This window comes from Helianthus annuus, chromosome 14 (assembly GCF_002127325.2).
Source record: "Helianthus annuus cultivar XRQ/B chromosome 14, HanXRQr2.0-SUNRISE, whole genome shotgun sequence".
Taxonomy (NCBI): Eukaryota; Viridiplantae; Streptophyta; class Magnoliopsida; order Asterales; family Asteraceae; genus Helianthus; species Helianthus annuus.
This window is the reverse complement of record NC_035446.2, coordinates 56821817-56841495: the sequence shown is the minus strand read 5'-3', so window position 1 is coordinate 56841495 and position 19679 is coordinate 56821817. Positions and strand designations below refer to the sequence as shown.

Below are 19679 nucleotides of genomic sequence, written 5' to 3'. Positions count from 1 at the left end.
ACCCTACGCAATAACACTTGTACATTCATGAAACCCGGCAACAATATCTCATCTAGTCGGCCATTAACAGAGCTTCTAATATCAATTGTAGACATACATATTCAGATCATCTTGTCACTAAAATCAACTAATAAACATCATCTATACCACTTAACCATATAGCAGGTTTCACGTCAAGCATTCATTGGCATCGATTATTCATTATCATCTTTCTTAATAGCAACCATCACCTCCTATTACCTAAAACAGACTCATGCATCTACATCTTTATCACTCAAACAAATATCAGAATTTAATATTAAGCATTAAGTGTTCATTTATCAAACAACAAGTTTCCTGTTTCATTCAAAATCGATTACATATAATATTCAATCATCCACATGTAAAGAGCACTATCATGCATCGAGTGTCCACCAAGTTCATACAAGAGCCTTATCATTATATGCAGATACAAAAAAATCCCATTGTTTACGTAAACATCATTCAAGAACTATCCTATATCAACATCAAGCATGCACATAAAGACGCTGTTCTAACCTGATGTTGATGCCATAGTAGAGTGTGCGTTAAGAAGAGAAATAAACGGAGTTTCGAGTCGTAGTATCGTGAGCCACCGGAGGTAGAACGGAGAGTGTCTGTGTCGTTGGGGTTTTGAACACGCCGGAGAAGAAAGTGGCAGTGGTTGTCGTGGAGTTTCGGGTCAGGGGGAGCGGATTAAGTTAAACGGCAGGTAGGGTTTGCGAGAGTTCCTTCATGAATGCATGCAACATAATCCTAATAAGGAGATCAAGGGCGGTGTGCGGTTGCATGAGTGGGCCGAGAATGATGAAAGAGGGTGGGTGGTGGAACTTGGGCCCCTGGGCCGTGAATGAATCAAAGGATTCAGTTTGGTGTATAGCAAATATTTAGGTGATGCACATACACTAACATTATTGTTATTTTTAAGGTGAAAGAAGCTATCAACTACATATTATTATTTTTAGGGTTAATATAGTCAACAACCAATAACATATATAAATTTAACGTATTATGGTTCGATCCTCCAAAGTTTCGAGTTACTTGAATCATGCCGTTGTTCAAGTGGTTCGAGTGGGTTAGATCACGATATGGATTGGCTCATTCGTGCAAAATAAATCAGATGAGTGTACACATTTGGTTTCGTAGAAAAGTAAAGCTTAATATAAAATGATCTAAAAAGAGAAATGAAACGAACGATGCTAACCTCGGAAACACGGGTTGCACAATTCACCTTCAATATAAGAAACTAGTTATTAAAGTCATTAATTCAAACCCAATTAAAAGGTGCCGAAAGATTAAAAATCAAAAGTAATACATAAAAGACTTGTCTTCACCAAGTGATGTAAGAGGCTTAGCCAAACATGGCCTTTGATAGGCAAGAACTCTTACGATCAATCTTGGATCCCGAGATTACTTCACACACTCTAAAGATGGATGATGGTGGTGGGTGTTGGTGTTGTAGTGGTGGTGGAGTGGTGGCAAAGTAGGAGAGTAGTGGTTTGCTAAGGGATGCCTTTCAAGTGAACCAAGCACCCCGTTTTTATAGCCAGAACAGAGCTCTGGCCATGGCCCTGTGGCCATCATCTTCTCTTCCTTCATTAATTGCATTTGTCAAGAGGGCCGCACACGACCCCGTGTGCCCTGGGCACGGCCCCGTGGTCAACTCTTTGCTATACTATCAAGATTCTTCAAATCTTAGTGTTGACCATGCCTCGTGTAGAGCTGGGCACGACCCCGTGGTGGGCGTAGAAACTTCTGCAGGTTTGTCTTGTAGTGCAGGCTCCTGACCACGCCCCATGCTCAGCTGGGCACGGCCCCGTGGTCAGGGTCTGTTTTCTTGTTTTTGCTTTGGGGATGCTGCCGAGGGATCGGGCATGTCACGTTTATTCCTTCCTGTTGCATTTATGTTGGTTTGGGCTGCTTATTTGCTCCTTTTGTTCTTTTAAGCTCGTTCGGTCCTGTAAATTCAAAAGGAAGAAAGAAACGTGTTTTTTCTAACATTAGTACTAAAAAAGGGTTAGTTTTATGCCTTATTTGATGTAATTTATATGTTGCATTTTGCACGCATCAAATACCCCCACACTTTAATTTTTGCTTGTCCAAGATCGTTATTTAGTTTTATTTTTATTTTATTTACAATCCTATTCGTCATGATTTATTTAGAACACTTTATAAGAAAAATTATTTATTTGGGCGTAACATGCCTCTTTAAAATTCCATTTATATACAAGTTCACAAACCTCATGGGAGATCACTCAACACTCGGCTGAAGGTGTATTTTTGTGAAACACTCGAGACCGGCGTGGAACTTACTTCTACGATAACACTCGGCTGAAGGTGTGTTTTTGTGACATTTATTCAATCTAAGCACATTCAAACAAGATTTCTTTGATGAACTTGTTTGGTTATTGTAACATTCTCTCTCTTTTTTTCATGTCACAAGATAACCGAGCTTTTTACTAAAACAAATGGGGTTGAAAAGAAAAAAGTTTTGGTGGGTAATGGGTGTTTGTTTTGTGGGTTTTGAAACGAAACGGTTTAGGCTCAAAGGGATTAACTAGGGGGATTTTGGGTAGGTGATAAAAAGATGAAAAATAATGGTTTTGAAAGAAAAATGGGTTAGTCCTTATGCCTCCATCATTTACTTACTTGGGTTGAAGTTGGTAAGGACCGGGAATGTATCGTCTTGGCAAGTTCTAGAGTCGTAAGAACCAAGCGGCTATTCACACAAGAAACGAAAAAAATGAGCATTTAGTTTAAAGATATATGCATGTATGCTCAATAAAGGCTCAAAACTCACTTATTGTGGGAATGACTTTATAATGTGATCAAGTATATATATAATCAAATTTTAAATAGATTTGTCATGACTTTTCATAATTTTCTTATTTTGGTTCTTTTTATCATGACGCTATCGATTATAAATTTGTAAAAATATAACCTTTTTGAACTTGTTATTCCCAAATGATACCAAGACAAGTAAGAAAAAAAATGAAAGTCTTTTGAAAGAAATTTGGGGTGATTAGCGGTTCCAATAGAGTTGTTATTAGGACTTGCAAGATTTAAGGTTTTAGCATCCCCCCACACTTAAATTACACATTGTTCTCAATGTGTCCCAAAAATAAGTTTTTAGGTTGATTTGAATGTGTAAAAAGTGTTTAAAAACAAGTTTTTCTATTACTGGGCGTCTAGCCACGGCCCCGTGTGGTCCGGGCACGGCCCCGTGGTCAGATTTCCAGTAACAGATTTTAACAGAATGTTGGCCATGGGGGTGTTCAGTGAGCACGGCCCGTGGTCAGTTACCTGATCTGGAGTTTTTTTTCTGCAGAGCCTGGCACGGGGCGTGTTGGGCTGAGCACGACCCCGTGCTGCACATACTGGAATTTTGGAAAAGTTGACGGAAGGCTCTGTTTTCGTGCATGGGGTGTAGTTTTAACGTCCCTTTGGCAATTGCCATCTTTTTTTAGTGTGATTTATTCCTGAAAAGTAAGAGTAAACTGTGACACCTGTGCTCCGTAAACACACATAATGTAGGACACTATCATTTATCAAAGAAACAATGTGTTTTGGTCTCAAAAATTTGTTTATTTTGGTTTTACAATTTCACATTTTGATTCTAGTTCATTTTCAAACTTTAAATCGCTTTCTGGAAAGTTAAACGCGAACTGATACGTAAACGTACCCAGTTTAATGCGGCAAACACTCCGGAACAGTGACATAGGCTTAACATACCTTAAATAACTTTTATATAACTTAGAAATAAGTTTTGAAAGCTTTGGTGTGTCAAAAACAAGTTTATGCACACTCATGGACTATTTGCGTCAAACTGCGAAAGTTTGCTGATTCACAAAGTATCGCACATTCCGGAACTTGATCATAAGTTCAACATGCCCTAAATATCCTTTACATAGCTTAGAAATAGGCTTTGAGGTGTTTAGTGCGCAAAAATAAACTTATTTGATCAATAGGGACAAAAAGCGTCAAAAAGTGCATAAGTTTGCAATTTCGCGCATATCTTACGTTCTGAATATATCTGGACTTCCAAAAATTTATGTAATCATTAAAATATAAAGAGCTCCACTTTGATAGCACAGGAGTGCTTGCTTTCATTCCCTGGCACCCGCTTCTATAACTGGCTATTCCTTATCGGCATTTCAAAAAAAAAAAAATTATTTTAGTGATTTGCTTGATAAAATTTCATTCATCGCGTAATTTGGATCGTTTTTGCGTTCGTTACGACTTCCGTCGTAATTAACCGAATAACGCAACCGTACAACCAAACGAACCGACATCTGTGATGTCTTTGAGCATATTTTAAGTTCCCTATACTTTAACATCATTTTAGAGCCTTGAAATGAGGTTAACGGGGTTTAAAAGTGCCAAAAAATCAAGTTTTACAAATGCAGGGACCATTTTTGAAATTTCTGGCAGATACATTGAACTTGGTCCATTTTTTAGGCACCCATGGTATTTTAAAACAATGTGCCACAAATGGATGGTTTTGATCCTTATTTTGCAATACCATTTGATGGTTTTAAGTTTTCCCATGGTTTTGAAAACCATGTGCTGTAACGCTCCGCTCTTTCCGTATTTCCATTTTTAGAAATGACGTGTTAGCTTCTCTATTTTAGAATTGCGGTCGAAATCAGATCGAAGAATGGATTTAAAACAGGAAACAACGCAAATTTACACGCTTTTACAACTAACGCTCCTGATCATATTATTTACGTGTTTTGTTACTAAAATTATAATTTACGACGTTACGTAGAGTTCGGGTTCTTGATAACGAGTTCGTAGGAAGTTTCGGGCCGCTTAAACACACGAGACAGGCTTGTGGGACTTGGGGCCAAGCCCAAAACCCACTAACTAAATAAACCCTACCTACATAAGAGTAGTAAAACCCTAACTTTTTCTTCCTTTTTTTGTCAGTCGTTCCAACTACTTTCCCTCTCAAATGTCCTCTACAACTTCATCTCCTCCAACATATCATCACACTCTCTCGATTTATATGTGCAGACAACAACACACCCACAATCAAACAACCGTATACCCCTGTTCTCTCACTTCCTTCTCTCATCTGTCAAGTACTAGTCCGGCGACCGGAGAGAAGTCCGGCCGGCGCCGTTAACCAGCTGACAACACCCCCTAAACCTCCCCTCAACATCACCTTCTTGTACCCGTTCACACACTCATCGGATATAGAGAGAGAGAGTAGAGAGGGAGAAATAGGCTGATGAGAGAGAGAGAGATCAGCGAGGAGAGCAGCACCGCCGTCAACGGCGACGGCAATGATGTTTGTTCTCTCTTTTGCTCCGACGAGTTCCGGTAAACAAAGAAAATCCCGCCTAATTTCTTTACGTTTCTTTTTTTTTCATTGTTTATGATGGTTTGTTGCGGCTGTTGATGTTGATAGATGATGATGGTGGTGACGGCGGCGGCGAGGCCGTTCGGGGTCGGGCACGACGGGGTCAGCGGTGGTGGTTCGCGACTCGGGATCGGAATTATTACGATGGAACTCGTCCCGCTCGGTACACCCTTACCATTCGATCTTTTTGTTTGTTTTCTTATCATCTATTATATACACATATATCATAACTGAGACAAACGCGACCTTGAATCTAATACATATGGCAGTTAAGAGTCGTCGGGTTGGGTTAAAACGTAAAAGACGACCACTTGTTCATATCATTTTCTTTTATTTAATCAAAATGGGACAAGTGTAGTGGTAGTAAAGGTTATACGTAATCAGCTTCTTTTGGTTTTTGAACAAGATGATAACCAGTTGTGCTTTACAACTTCAGCCCCTGTTTTCCTTTCTAATTGCTTATTACATCAGTTTTTTATTATTAGTTCCTAACACTATTAATCAGTATTACAAATAGATAATATCCGTTCTTTCATTCGGGTGTTATCAAAAGGAGAAGAAGATGAAATAGTGGGTTTCATATGGATCTTATATTTTTTTTTGTTGTATGTTGTTTAGAAATAAAACGAACCAACTACTCCAAACAACTCCTTTTTCAAAGTACTTACACATGATTTTATATAATAAAAAAAAATTATCTTACAATCAAGGTGGTAATTGGTGCTGTCATATGGTAAATGTAACTATCATATTAATGGATCAAATAAATTTATGATTTTTTTTAACAAATTCTTTTAAAACAAGCAAACTAGTAAAACAATTTTTACCCTTTCGTCTAAAACATAAATTGTTAACTTCATAGACAGTTTGTGGGTTCGAGTCCCGCGCATCCTTTTAAAATAAGTAGTTTCCCATTTTTAAATAAATCAAGTAATTTCCGTTTTTAATGAATTAAATATAGTTTATTTAACAATCATTTGGTAATATCCTTGTGTTATGTCTAACTATATTGTACCTTATAAATTATTTAAAAGAAATAAATAATAACCTTAAATCATAACTATGTAACTTTAATTAAATAATAACTAGATCGTTTATGTGGCATTTTTATATCTAGGGTAATCTCTCTCGTCCGTTCGATTTCCCAAATCTTTACTCGTGCGTTATTTTACAAGGAATCGCAAACGCAACCAATGTGAGCATACTCGATCCCCGTTTTACGCTTTACTATTTTTGGGGACAATACATGTACTTAAAAAAATCATTTATACAACTTACGTGTTATACTTGCAATCTTATGTGTTTTACTTGTAATCTTACGTGTTATACTTGCAAATCATATGTGTGATAAATTGTAGATCGCGCGTAATGTTTACATTAATCTAGTATATTAGTTACGAAATGCGAAGTTGATTAAAATGCTTTCTTATCTATATTTATATCCAAAACTTGTATGCTCGCCAATGCTTTTTGTATTGAACTATGCTTTAACATGTATTGCAGGTTGACGATATAAATAAGGATGCCCGGAATCTAGTAGGATTTTCCTAGAAACGCATTTAAACTTTAATGCTTATTATATTGTATTTTACTTCCAAACTTGATGGATTTGGTATCTAAATTATGTACTACATTACATAAATGAAAGAAAGGTTTATTATTTGACTATTTGTTGTAAATGATTTAAACTTGTTGTATATTATTTCAGGTGATGTAAAATCAATAAATGAATACTTGTCATCAATAGTGTTATGAAGCCTCTTGCAATCTCGTTTTCGTCTCACTCCGATGTTTCCGCCATCGGTTGGGGTGTGACAGATTGGTATCAGAGCCATAACTATAGAGAGTTAGGTAGAATTGCCATGTTCGACCTAGTCTATAGTCTAAGTAACAAAACTTGACCATTCCTCATTCTTGCTTAATATGTGATTCTTCCTATTTGCTTCTACCTCTTCTTTTGTCTAATTTGACAATGTGCCTTTTCTAAAAACATTTCAAACAATACATACTTGAAGAACTCATATTCCACAATCGAAACGACTCACTAGAATAGGGGTGATTCCCGCCTTTGGTGACGAATTTCAATCCACCTTACATGTTATTTTGCACGAAATTCACCATCAAGTCAGGAGTGATATCCGTATCTTGATGGGAATTTCCATTTCATACTCTAGTGGTTCCTTATTGTCGAGTCGAGATTTTATCTGGTTTTGTTCAATAAACCACATTTTGGGGACGAAATTGTCAAGCTAGGATTGATATCCACACCTTGGTGACTGGTCCCGCTCAACGATTTTCAATCTCGCTAAAGTTTCGTATTTTCAATCAAATTAGGGACATGTACTAACTGGAAGGGTAAAATACCGTTAATCGTCTGGCGACGAGAGTAGTATACCTATTAGGCCAAAACATGTCTCCCTAATTCGAAAGGACTTGCGATTCACTTTGGAATAGTCGAAGCTTCTAAACCCGAAGCACTCCAATACTTATCAAGCCTCTCTTTTATATTAACTTAACTATTATGCGATTTGATACTTGTTACCTAATCATCGTTTTACACAATAAATTAATACACGCCTACTAATATGTTATGCTTGATTCGGGATTACTGGACATTCTTAATGTGATAAACTGGTCATTAACTTTAGATGAAGCCACACCTTGACATATGTAGTGCTTGTAAATCACTATATGAGTAGCGCACCGCCGCATGAATTTGTGGTAATGTCAAGACATTCATTTATACATTACGGATCTTTTCATAGCAACGAAATGATGACATGTGCTATGATTAGATGACGCTTTATACATTACGGATCTTTTCATAGCAACGAAATGATGACATGTGCTATGATTAGATGACGCTTTATACATTACGGATCTTTTCATGGCAACGAAATGATGACATGTGCCATGATTAGATGACGCTTTATACATTACGGATCTTTTCATGGCAACGAAATGATGACATGTGCCATGATTAGATGACGCTTGCGTTAAACGTTGGGTTGACATTTTGTCATTAACTTCGGATGAAGCCTCACCTTAACATATATATCGCTTGTGTAGCGCTATAGGAGTAACGCCCGCCGCATAGACTTGCGGTCATGTTAAGACATTCATACGTACTTGCGGACACGATGGTTTGACCAGTGAGATCACATGCCAGTAATGCGTTAATCTAGTTAACTAAATATCTCGTGTGGACTATTCAAAGACTTTAATCATACTCATACTTATAACCTCTCTCATACTTAAATACCAATCATGCTTACATACGATATTCCTATACGTACTCGTTCTTATTTTCAAAATTTATGTATACCCTAATTCATACGCAACTAGTACAAGCTATGTAGATCATGCAACGATCAGTATAATCGCGGGTGCACACGGGATTATAGTGATAGGCGCATGAGAATCATGGAGTGTACTACTGTGTATGATAAGACACAGAACATAACATGACACCGAATACGAGACAGACGTAATATGGTCAAAACATGGTGGATACGCCGCTGGTACATCCTATATATAAGTGTTTTCACCATGTTACCAAACTTTCGCAAAACGTGCCATGAGAAATTCAGTGTTTTATGGACTTTTGGACTTAATACAACTTTAAACAACTCACAAATGCATTATGTCCGATTATCCACGACGAGACTTCATTCTTAACACGCTACTTTCGTCTATCTGATATTTATGCCATTCTTATACTTGCATTCGTTTATTAGTCCATCGTTCACTTTTATCCTCCTTTATTCTTGTCCTTTATACGAACCTCGTCCACCCTTCAAGTCTTTCTTCTGAATAAATTTCGGGACGAAATTTTCCTAAAGGAGGGGAGACTGTAACGCTCCGCTGTTTCCGTATTTCCATTTTTAGAAATGACGTGTTAGCTTCTCTATTTTAGAATTGCGGTCGAAATCAGATCGAAGAATGGATTTAAAACGGGAAACAACGCAAATTTACACGCTTTTACAACTAACGCTCCTGATCATATTATTTACGTGTTTTGTTACTAAAATTATAATTTACGACGTTACGTAGAGTTCGGGTTCTTGATAACGAGTTCGTAGGAAGTTTCGGGCCGCTTAAACACACGAGACAGGCTTGTGGGACTTGGGGCCAAGCCCAAAACCCACTAACTAAATAAACCCTACCTACATAAGAGTAGTAAAACCCTAACTTTTTCTTCCTTTTTTTGTCAGCCGTTCCAACTACTTTCCCTCTCAAATGTCCTCTACAACTTCATCTCCTCCAACATATCATCACACTCTCTCGATTTATATGTGCAGACAACAACACACCCACAATCAAACAACCGTATACCCCTGTTCTCTCACTTTCTTCTCTCATCTGTAAAGTACTAGTCCGGCGACCGGAGAGAAGTCCGGCCGGCGCCGTTAACCAGTTGACAACACCCCCTAAACCTCCACTCAACATCACCTTCTTGTACCCGTTCACACACTCATCGGATTTAGAGAGAGAGAGTAGAGAGGGAGAAATAGGCTGATGAGAGAGAGAGAGATCAACGAGGAGGGCAGCACCGCCGTCAACGGCGGCGACGGCAATGATGTTTGTTCTCTCTTTTGCTCCGACGAGTTCCGGTAAACAAAGAAAATCCCGCCTAATTTCTTTACGTTTTGTTTTTTTTTTTCATCGTTTATGGTGGTTTGTTGCGGCTGTTGATGTTGATAGATGATGATGGTGGTGACGGCGGCGGCGAGGCCGTTCAGGGCCGGGCACGACGGGGTCAGCGGTGGTGGTTCGCGACTCGGGATCGGAGTTGTTACGATGGAACTCGTCCCGCTCGGTACACCCTTACCATTCGATCTTTTTGTTTGTTTTCTTATCATCTATTATATACACATATATCATAACTTAGACAAACGCGACCTTGAATCTAATACATATGGCAGTTAAGAGTCATCGGGTTGGGTTAAAACGTAAAAGACGACCACTTGTTCATATCATTTTTTTTATTTAATCAAAATGGGACAAGTGTAGTGGTAGTAAACGTTATACGTAATCAGCTTCTTTTGGTTTTTGAACAAGATGATAACCAGTTGTGCTTTACAACTTCAGCCCCTGTTTTCCTTTCTAATTGCTTATTACATCAGTTTTTTGTTATTAGTTCCTAACACTATTAATCAGTATTACAAATAGATAATATCAGTTCTTTCATTCGGGTGTTATCAAAAGGAGAAGAAGATGAAATAGTGGGTTTCATATGGATCTTATATTTTTTTTGTTGTATGTTGTTTAGAAATAAAACGAACCAACTACTCCAAACAACTCCTTTTTCAAAGTACTTACACATGATTTTATATAATAAAAAAAAAATTTATCTTACAATCAAGGTGGTAATTGGTGCTGTCATATGGTAAATGTAACTATCATATTAATGGATCAAATAAATTTATGATTTTTTTTAACAAATTCTTTTAAAACAAGCAAACTAGTAAAACAATTTTTACTCTTTCATCTAAAACATAAATTGTTAACTTCATAGACAGTTTGTGGGTTCGAGTCCCGCACATCCTTTTAAAATAAGTAGTTTCCCATTTTTAAATAAATCAAGTAATTTCCGTTTTTAGTGAATTAAATATAGTTTATTTAACAATCATTTGGTAATATCCTTGTGTTATGTCTAACTATATTGTACCTTATAAATTATTTAAAAGAAATAAATAATAACCTTAAATCATAACTATGTAACTTTAATTAAATAATAACTAGATCGTTTATGTGGCATTTTTATATCTAGGGTAATCTCTCTCGTCCGTTCGGTTTCCCAAATCTTTACTCGTGCGTTATTTTACAAGGAATCGCAAACGCAACCAATGTGAGCATACTCGATCCCCTTTTTACGCTTTACTATTTTTGGGGACAATACATGTACTTAAAAAAAATCATTTATACAACTTACGTGTTATACTTGCAATCTTATGTGTTTTACTTGTAATCTTACGTGTTATACTTGCAAATCATATGTGTGATAAATTGTAGATCGCGCGTAATGTTTACATTAATCTAGTATATTAGTTACGAAATGCGAAGTTGATTAAAATGCTTTCTTATCTATATTTATATCCAAAACTTGTATGCTCGCCAATGCTTTTTGTATTGAACTATGCTTTAACATGTATTGCAGGTTGACGATATAAATAAAGATGCCCGGAATCTAATAGGATTTGCCTAGAAACGCATTTAAACTTTAGTGCTTATTATATTGTATTTTACTTCCAAACTTGATGGATTTGGTATCTAAATTATGTACTACATTACATAAATGAAAGAAAGGTTTATTATTTGACTATTTGTTGTAAATGATTTAAACTTGTTGTATATTATTTCAAGTGATGTAAAATCAATAAATGAATACTTGTCATCAATAGCGTTATGAAGCCTCTTGCAATCTCGTTTTCGTCTCACTCCGATGTTTCCGCCATCGGCTGGGGTGTGACATGTGCCCACATGTAAGCTCTAGATCAAGGCACGGTTTATGAGGAACGATCCTAACGGTTCTTGTTTTCCTATAAATACCCCCACCCATTTTCATTTCATTTCACACCAAGATTTTATATCCTAAGTTGAAGCTCTATGCTTCATACCTGGATATTTAAATCAAGATCCTCCATTCTTGGACCTTTTGTAAGTCCTCTTTCGTTCTTTTATGCGTTTTTAGCGTGAAAGTCAAACTTTGTTTGACTTTCTGCATTGACCAGTTTATGGTCAACACGAAGTTCATTTGAACTTCATAAAGTGAGCGTAATCACGATGGTCATAGTCCCTAGTGACTATACCTACTGATTACCACGTTATCTAGGCATAGTGACGAGTCGTAGTTTCGGCCAAAATGCGTATTCTTGCGTATTTTGTAACCAAACTACTTTTAGGTATCAAAACCGTTTGCTTTGATATCAAACCTGTTTTCAAACTTTGTTAAACATGTTCTAACATGTTTAGCTCGTCACTTTAGGTTTAATGCTTATATAGAGTCGTAAGTCAAGCGGTCTAAACAACCGCTTAGACTTTCGAACACGACCCGTTTGGTCGATCATTAGGATTCGACCAAACATATAATGTGACCATAGTTGTATAGGGAATAACCTTCTGAAGTTATACCTTATGGTCACTTTGTTTAGTTAGTTGTATGATAGGTAGTTTATATGCCTTAGGAAAATGACCAAAATACCCTTTTTCGCATAATTTCATTTTAAGCATATGTAACATATATTTTGACATCTAAACTGATTATATAACATAATTAGATATGCTAAGGCATATAATACTTGTCATAGGACTAGTTAGGCATCTCGAACACGCGTTTGCGCGAACAATGCGTTAAAGTGGCGTATGCTACCTTAACGGATCGTAATGGGTCGTAAGCACTTAGGATAGGGTTTGTTTTAGAATGTAGGTTTTGTTAAACCATGTCACTTGAGTTCCAAAACTCATTTGGTTTACAAGACCTCATTCTACCCGATCTTCCGATTTAGGTGTCAATTCCCTAACATAGTTTCTGTTACCCTAGGAATCGCTTCAACACTTGAACTCTTGGTCTTTTGAGCTTTGTTATACTTTTTGAACCGGGACTATACGCAACCCCAGGCGAGTACATAGTTCCCCTCTTTTACTGTTTTCAAATGTTTTGGGGTGATTCATATGTGCAATCGATTTGTTTTCAAAATGTATGGCATACCTGTGTTCACTAAGTTCTTTTATGTGTATTATTCCGATTATGCAAACGTTATATTTTATCCTTAAGTGATCTACCTATCTTCATAGTTAGATTCATATAGGATATTTGAAGTACAGACTTAGATCTTCCTATCTTCATAGTGAGATTTTTAAGAAGTACTTTGCAGACTCAATGGTTGGTTTTTGTGTAGTTTGCTGGTGATTTAGATAATGAAACTAGATAATACAATAAGCACATGGTGGATACGCCGCTGGTACTTCCTATATATAAGTGTGCTTATTGTATTACCTTTCGTGTCGTTATCCCGAATCACCATTAGGATTTAGTTTGGTTTCAATTCAATAATTCAATATGATAAGTACCCAGGATCCCTGTAGTATCTATCTATCTTCATAGTTAGACTTATATGGGATGTTTAGAGTACTAACATTGGAATCCATGTTTGGATCCATTGTGTACTTTAATGCATGTTAGATAATTCAATATGATAAGAACCCAGGATCCCTGCAGTATCTATCTATCTTCATAGTTAGACTTATATGGGATGTTTAGAGTACTAACATTTGAATCCATGTTTGGATCGATTATGTACTTTAATGCATGTTAGATAATTCAATATGATAAGAAACTAGGATCCCTGCAGTATCTATCTATCTTCATAGTTAGACTCATATGGGATGTTTAAAGTACCAATATTGGAATCCTTTATTGGATTCATTGTGTGCTTTAATGTGTGTTAAGTTAGACATTGTGATAGAATCCAAATCCTTATAGCATATATCTATCTTCTTAGATTGATTCTTATAGGATGTTTAAAGTACTGATACTGGAGTCCTTGATTGGATTCATTGTGTGCTTTAATGCGTGTTCACAAGTTGGTTGGTTTATGTGTTATGTGGTAGTTGTGATTTAAATAACGAAACGGGTATAATAAAATAAGCACATGGTGGATACGCCACTGGTACTTCCTATATATAAGTGTTCTTATTTTATTATTCTTGTAGCGTTATCTGGATCATTTTAGGATTTTGTGTGCAATTGTTCATTGTTGGTTATCAAAATCTTTGTAGAATCTTCCATATTCTTATGTGTTAGATTCTTAGAAAGATATCTAAAGTATTATCATGATTCATTGATTTGATTTATGTAATACTTATATATGTTTTGATTTATTTCAAAACAGTTATTATTAATCCTTGATTGGATTCCTAATAACACATTCTCAAGTTTTTATGATAGTTTAATCGGGACTTCAATATAAAACATAAAATTTACTTAGTATATATCATAATGCCATATACAAACTTATTTTTGTCACAAGCTTTCACAATTAAGATTATAATACCAAATGTTTTTGCCATTTATTTGGCCAATAAAACCTATGTACTCGCCGGCATTTTTTATGTTGACTGTTTTCGCATATGTTTTAGGATTTTCCACTGTTCAAGCATGCAACGCATAGGACTGCATATGGGCCTTAGACTTCTAAAACAAAAGAACAATTACATGTATTCTTTGTTTGTAAAACAATGTTAATGATAATGAAACAATATAGTACCAGTAGTTGTGAGCAATTTGTAACGTGACTACCCGATATTTCTGCCGCGTGTTGTTATATTACGCGATTGGGGTGTTACAGATTGGTATCAGAGCACTGGTTATAGGGAATTAGGTTATTAGCATGCCTTGAACCTAGTCTATAACCTTCCTAGGACCCAAACATGAGTAGACTTAGGAGCTCTTTCCTAATCCTCATCCTTATTCATGCCACTTTAAGAATCGTCTAACCTTAGATGATTTATCCTGAACCTTAGGCTTTATGCCTTGGGGTATTCCTCAAAATGTTTTCTCAAAACATTTTCATTAAAATATTCTCCAAATTGTTTTCTTAAATGTTTTTTTTTTCTCAAAATGTTTTCATCAAAATATTTTTCTTTTCAAAATGTTTTCTCAAATGTTTTCGTGAAAATATTTCACAACATGTTTTATCTCAAACGATTTGTATCAAAGGATTTCTCAAATGTTTTCTTCAAACGTTATTCGTCGAAATCTTGGGTTTTAATAATGTGAACACATGCAATCTGGAAGGGTGGATGCATGTACCCCGAGTTTTCTGTCTAAGGCTAGAGTGTTCGTACAAATCCGCATTTTCGGACCAGTCACTCTTACCTAGGAACTCTTAGGGTGAGTGTCCACTTATAGGCTAAAGCATGTCTTCGTGAAGCATTATAAAAACCTATCCATCTTGACCCTACCGATCAATTTCTAAGCGACCTTTGTAACCTTACTCATTCATGTTACCCTCGGTAATGTGTTTGCTCTTATGACAATCGAAGTATCCTTGTTTTCCCAATACCATTTCATCATATTACCTTCGGTGATATGTTTGATTCAATGCAGTTGAAATGAATCTCATTTCATTTCACGACTCTATGAGATCCTATTTTGTTTTTAGATACTACCCTTGTCTTTTAAAATTTCAATTTTTTACCATTTAGATGAGAATTTTCAAAATTCAACACAAGGTTTCTTTATTTTAAAATTTTAATTTAAAAACATTTTTGTCTTAAAAGCAATAAATATTTTTTTATAGGTAAAGAATTTTATAATACAAACCACTAAACCCGGTTTGTATTCTCTCATCCAAAAATATTACAAAAGTTTATTTTCAAGACAACTCTTGTTTCAAAACAATAATGTTACAAGCTCATAATAATTGGATAACTCTAACTTTTGGTTTTCTCTATAGCCGTATTTACAAAATCCCTCCTCGACAAGATACGCAACCTCAAAGCAATGAAGAAATCGCAGCCCTTGTCGCTCAACAAATGGCTGCAGTGCTTCCAGGCGTAGTAACCCAGATTCACCAGATATACAACAACAATGCCCAGTGTAATTTCAAGACCTTTAATTCAGCCAAACCGCTAAAATTTTCTGGGTCTGAAGGAGCAACCGCACTCTTACAATGGTTCAAAAGTTTAGAAAGCACATTCCGCCATGTTCAATGTCCCAATGAGCGAAAAGTAGACTTCGCTTCGAGTGTCTTTCAAAGGAGAGCACTCACTTGGTGGAATGGTATTATGAGGGACAGAGGTGCCGAGGTAGCAATTGAACTGACATGGGAAGAATTTAAAGATCTTATAAAGAAGGAATTATGCCCACAAAGTGAAATAAGGGCACTGGAAAATGAGTTCTATTATTTGAAACAGGATAGTGGGGAAAATCGTGCCTACACTGACCGATTTGAACAGTTAAGCCTACTTTGCCCCACTATGGTCACACCTTTGGATCGGGCCATTGAGAAATACATCGATGGTTTACCTGACCCTGTCTAAGACATCGTCACTCGCAGCCAACCTACAACGCTCAGGAAGGCTAAGGAATTAGCTGCTATCTTGACTGACTCGCAGGTTAGAAAAGGTAAGTTATTTCGACAAGGAGACAAGAGACAAGCCACCGACCGAATCAGTTAACAAGAATTCGAGAAAATCAAAGGCTGAATCTTCTAAAAGTTCTAAGAAGCGCAAGGCTTCAAAGAATTTTGCAATTCCTGCACCTGCTCCACTGAACTCAGTACCCTTTAAGGGATTTTATCTTGGGAAGCAACCTCGGTGCAATCATTGCAATTATCATCATGCGTCAAATTCCCCTTGTCTCCAGTGTACACTTTGTGGTTTGTTTGGACATCTAGCTGTGACCTGTCGTATCCAGAATCAAGCAGCCCCTACTCAGATTCGCCCAAAAGCATGTTTCAATTGTGGTGACTTAAATCATTTCAAGCGAAACTGCCCCAAGCTTGCCAATTCTAATGGACGAGCATTCAACATCAATGAGGCTCAAGCTAATAATCAAGCGCTTATGATCATTTGAACCTCTAGTTTTCCTGTTTATTTTTTTCAAGATCAATGTACATATTCTAAACAGTGTTTGTAATGATAATATAAATTTCAAAAAGTTTATCTTTATCTCTGTTATTCTATTTTCAATTTAAAATGTTAATGTGATTACACTATGTGTGATTCAAATTTCATGATTATTCTGAGGATTCCGTTCTTTAGGAACTAAATCTTATAATTTAGTATAATGTGATTGCACTCTGGTGCATTCATACAGATTTGGTAACATGATCAATACAAGATAATACTGTTTTATGATCATAGCATTATACACATGATTTGTTTATCTAATATGTATAGCACATGATTGTAAATCCAATTTGCTTCATATGTTGATATTAGTACATACTTAGTACATATTTTTACATTACATTTCATGCTATGTATGTCCATTTAGTGCATACTTAGTACATTATTTTACATTACATTTCATGCTATGTATGTCCATTTAGTGCATACTTAGTACATTATTTTACATTACATTTCATGCTATGTATGTCCATTTAGTGCATACTTAGTACATTATTTTACATTACATCATATGCTATGTATGTCCATTTAGTGCATACCTAGTACATTGTTTTACATTGCATTTTTGTTACACATGTTCATGTAGCATATGGACACATTGTTTTACATTTCTACCTTGTATGTTCACTTAGCATACCTAGCGCATGATTTGAAATAATTTTTCCTCGATATGCTTAAACAAGTTTATGCACACTCAGGGACTATTTGCGTCAAACTGTGAAAGTCTGCTGATTCACATAGTATCGCACATTTCAGAACTTGATCATAAGTTAAACATGCCCTAAATATCCTTTACATAGCTTAGAAATAGGCTTTAAGGTGTTTAGTGCGCAAAAATAAACTTATTTGATCAACAGGGACAAAAAGCGTTAAAAAGTGCATAAGTTTACATTTTCGCGCATATCTTACGTTCTGAATATATCCGGACTTCCAAAAATTTATGTAATCATTAATATACTTTATTTTAGTGATTGGCATGATAAAATTTCATTCGTCACGTAATTTGGATCGTTTTTGCGTTCGTTACGACTTCCGTCGTAATTAACCGAATAACGCAATTGTACGGCCAAACGAACCGACATCCGTGATGTCTTTGAGCATATTTTAGGTTCCCTATACTTTAACATCATTTTAGAGCCTTGAAATGAGGTTAACGGGGTTTAAAAGTGCCAAAAAATCAAGTTTTACAAGTGCATGGACCATTTTTGAAATTTCTGGCAAATACATTGAACTTGGTCCATTTTTGAGGCACCCATGGTATTTCAAAACAATGTGCCACACATGGATGGTTTTGATCCTTGTTTTGCAATACCATTTGATGGTTTTATGTTTCCCCATGGTTTTGAAAACCATGTGCCCACATGTAAGGTCTAGATCAAGGCACAGTTTACGAGGAACGATCCTAACGGTTCTTGTTTTCCTATAAATGCCCCCACCTATTTTCATTTCACACCAAGATCTGATTTTATATCCTAAGTTGAAGCTCTATCCTTCATACCTGGATATTTAAATCAAGATCCTCCATTCTTGGACCTTTTGTAAGTCCTCTTTCGTTCTTTTATGCGTTTTTAGCGTGAAAGTTAAACTTTGTTTGACTTTCTGCATTGACCAGTTTATGGTCAACACGAAGTTCGTTTGAACTTCATAACGTGAGCGTAATCACGATGGTTATAGTCCCTAGTGACTATACCTACTGATTACCACGTTATCTAGGCATAGTGTCGAGTCGTAGTTTCGGCCAAAATGCGTATTCTTGCGTATTTTGTAACCAAACTACTTTTAGGTATCAAAACCGTTTGTTTTGATATCAAACCTGTTTTCAAACTTTGTTAAACATGTTCTAACATGTTTAGCTCGTCACTTTAGGTTTAGTGCTTATATAGAGTCGTAAGTCAAGCGGTCTAAACAACCTCTTAGACTTTCGAACACGACCCGTTTGGTCGATCATTAGGATTCGACCAAACATATAATGTGACCATAGTTGTATAGGGAATAACCTTCTGAGGTTATACTTATGGTCACTTCATTTAGTTAGTTGTATGATAGGTAGTTTATATGCCTTAGGAAAATGACCAAAATACCCTTTTTCGCATAATTTCATTTTAAGCATATGTAACACATATTTTGACATCTAAACTGATTATATAACATAATTAGATATGTTAAGGCATATAATACTTGTCATAGGACTAGTTAGGCATCTCGAACGCGCGTTTGCGCGAACGATACGTTAAAGTGGCGTAAGTGATGCGGGCCCAAGTGTTGAGGAGCGGGCCATTTTGTATTTAGAGGCCCAAGATTGTGTAACAAAAGGGGCTTCACTAAAATGGCTCTAACTTGGGCTACGGGGGTCCGTTTTGGGCGTGTGACCAGGCGAAATGAACGTGGGAACGAGCTCCATCTTGCTGCAAACGCCTAAGGCGGTTTGGGTCATTATTCGGGCCAAAAAACACTTATTTCTATTAGTTATTTGCATTTTTATGTTTTTTGAACTATTTTAGGCATTTTGTATTTGGGCTTGTGTTTGGCCCGTTGTCTTTTTTAGGCCCCTTTTGAATTTCTGTTCTTATTTATATGTTGCTCTAGTAATATGAAAAAGCAGACTTGAATTTTGACATAATCAATTTTTTCACTTCAAATTCCATGCCTCTTGGGTGGA

At 36.3% G+C, this 19679-nt stretch overlaps 1 long non-coding RNA gene across 1 annotated transcript; it reads left to right on the top strand.

Moving 5' to 3' along the window:
• Positions 1-4962: 4962 nt before the first annotated feature.
• On the top strand, positions 4963-7049 carry LOC110905433. The gene is made up of 3 exons (XR_002573114.2): positions 4963-5343; positions 5432-5546; positions 6887-7049. It is a non-coding gene; the product is annotated as an uncharacterized LOC110905433 (long non-coding RNA).
• The last annotated feature ends 12630 nt before the right edge of the window (positions 7050-19679 follow it).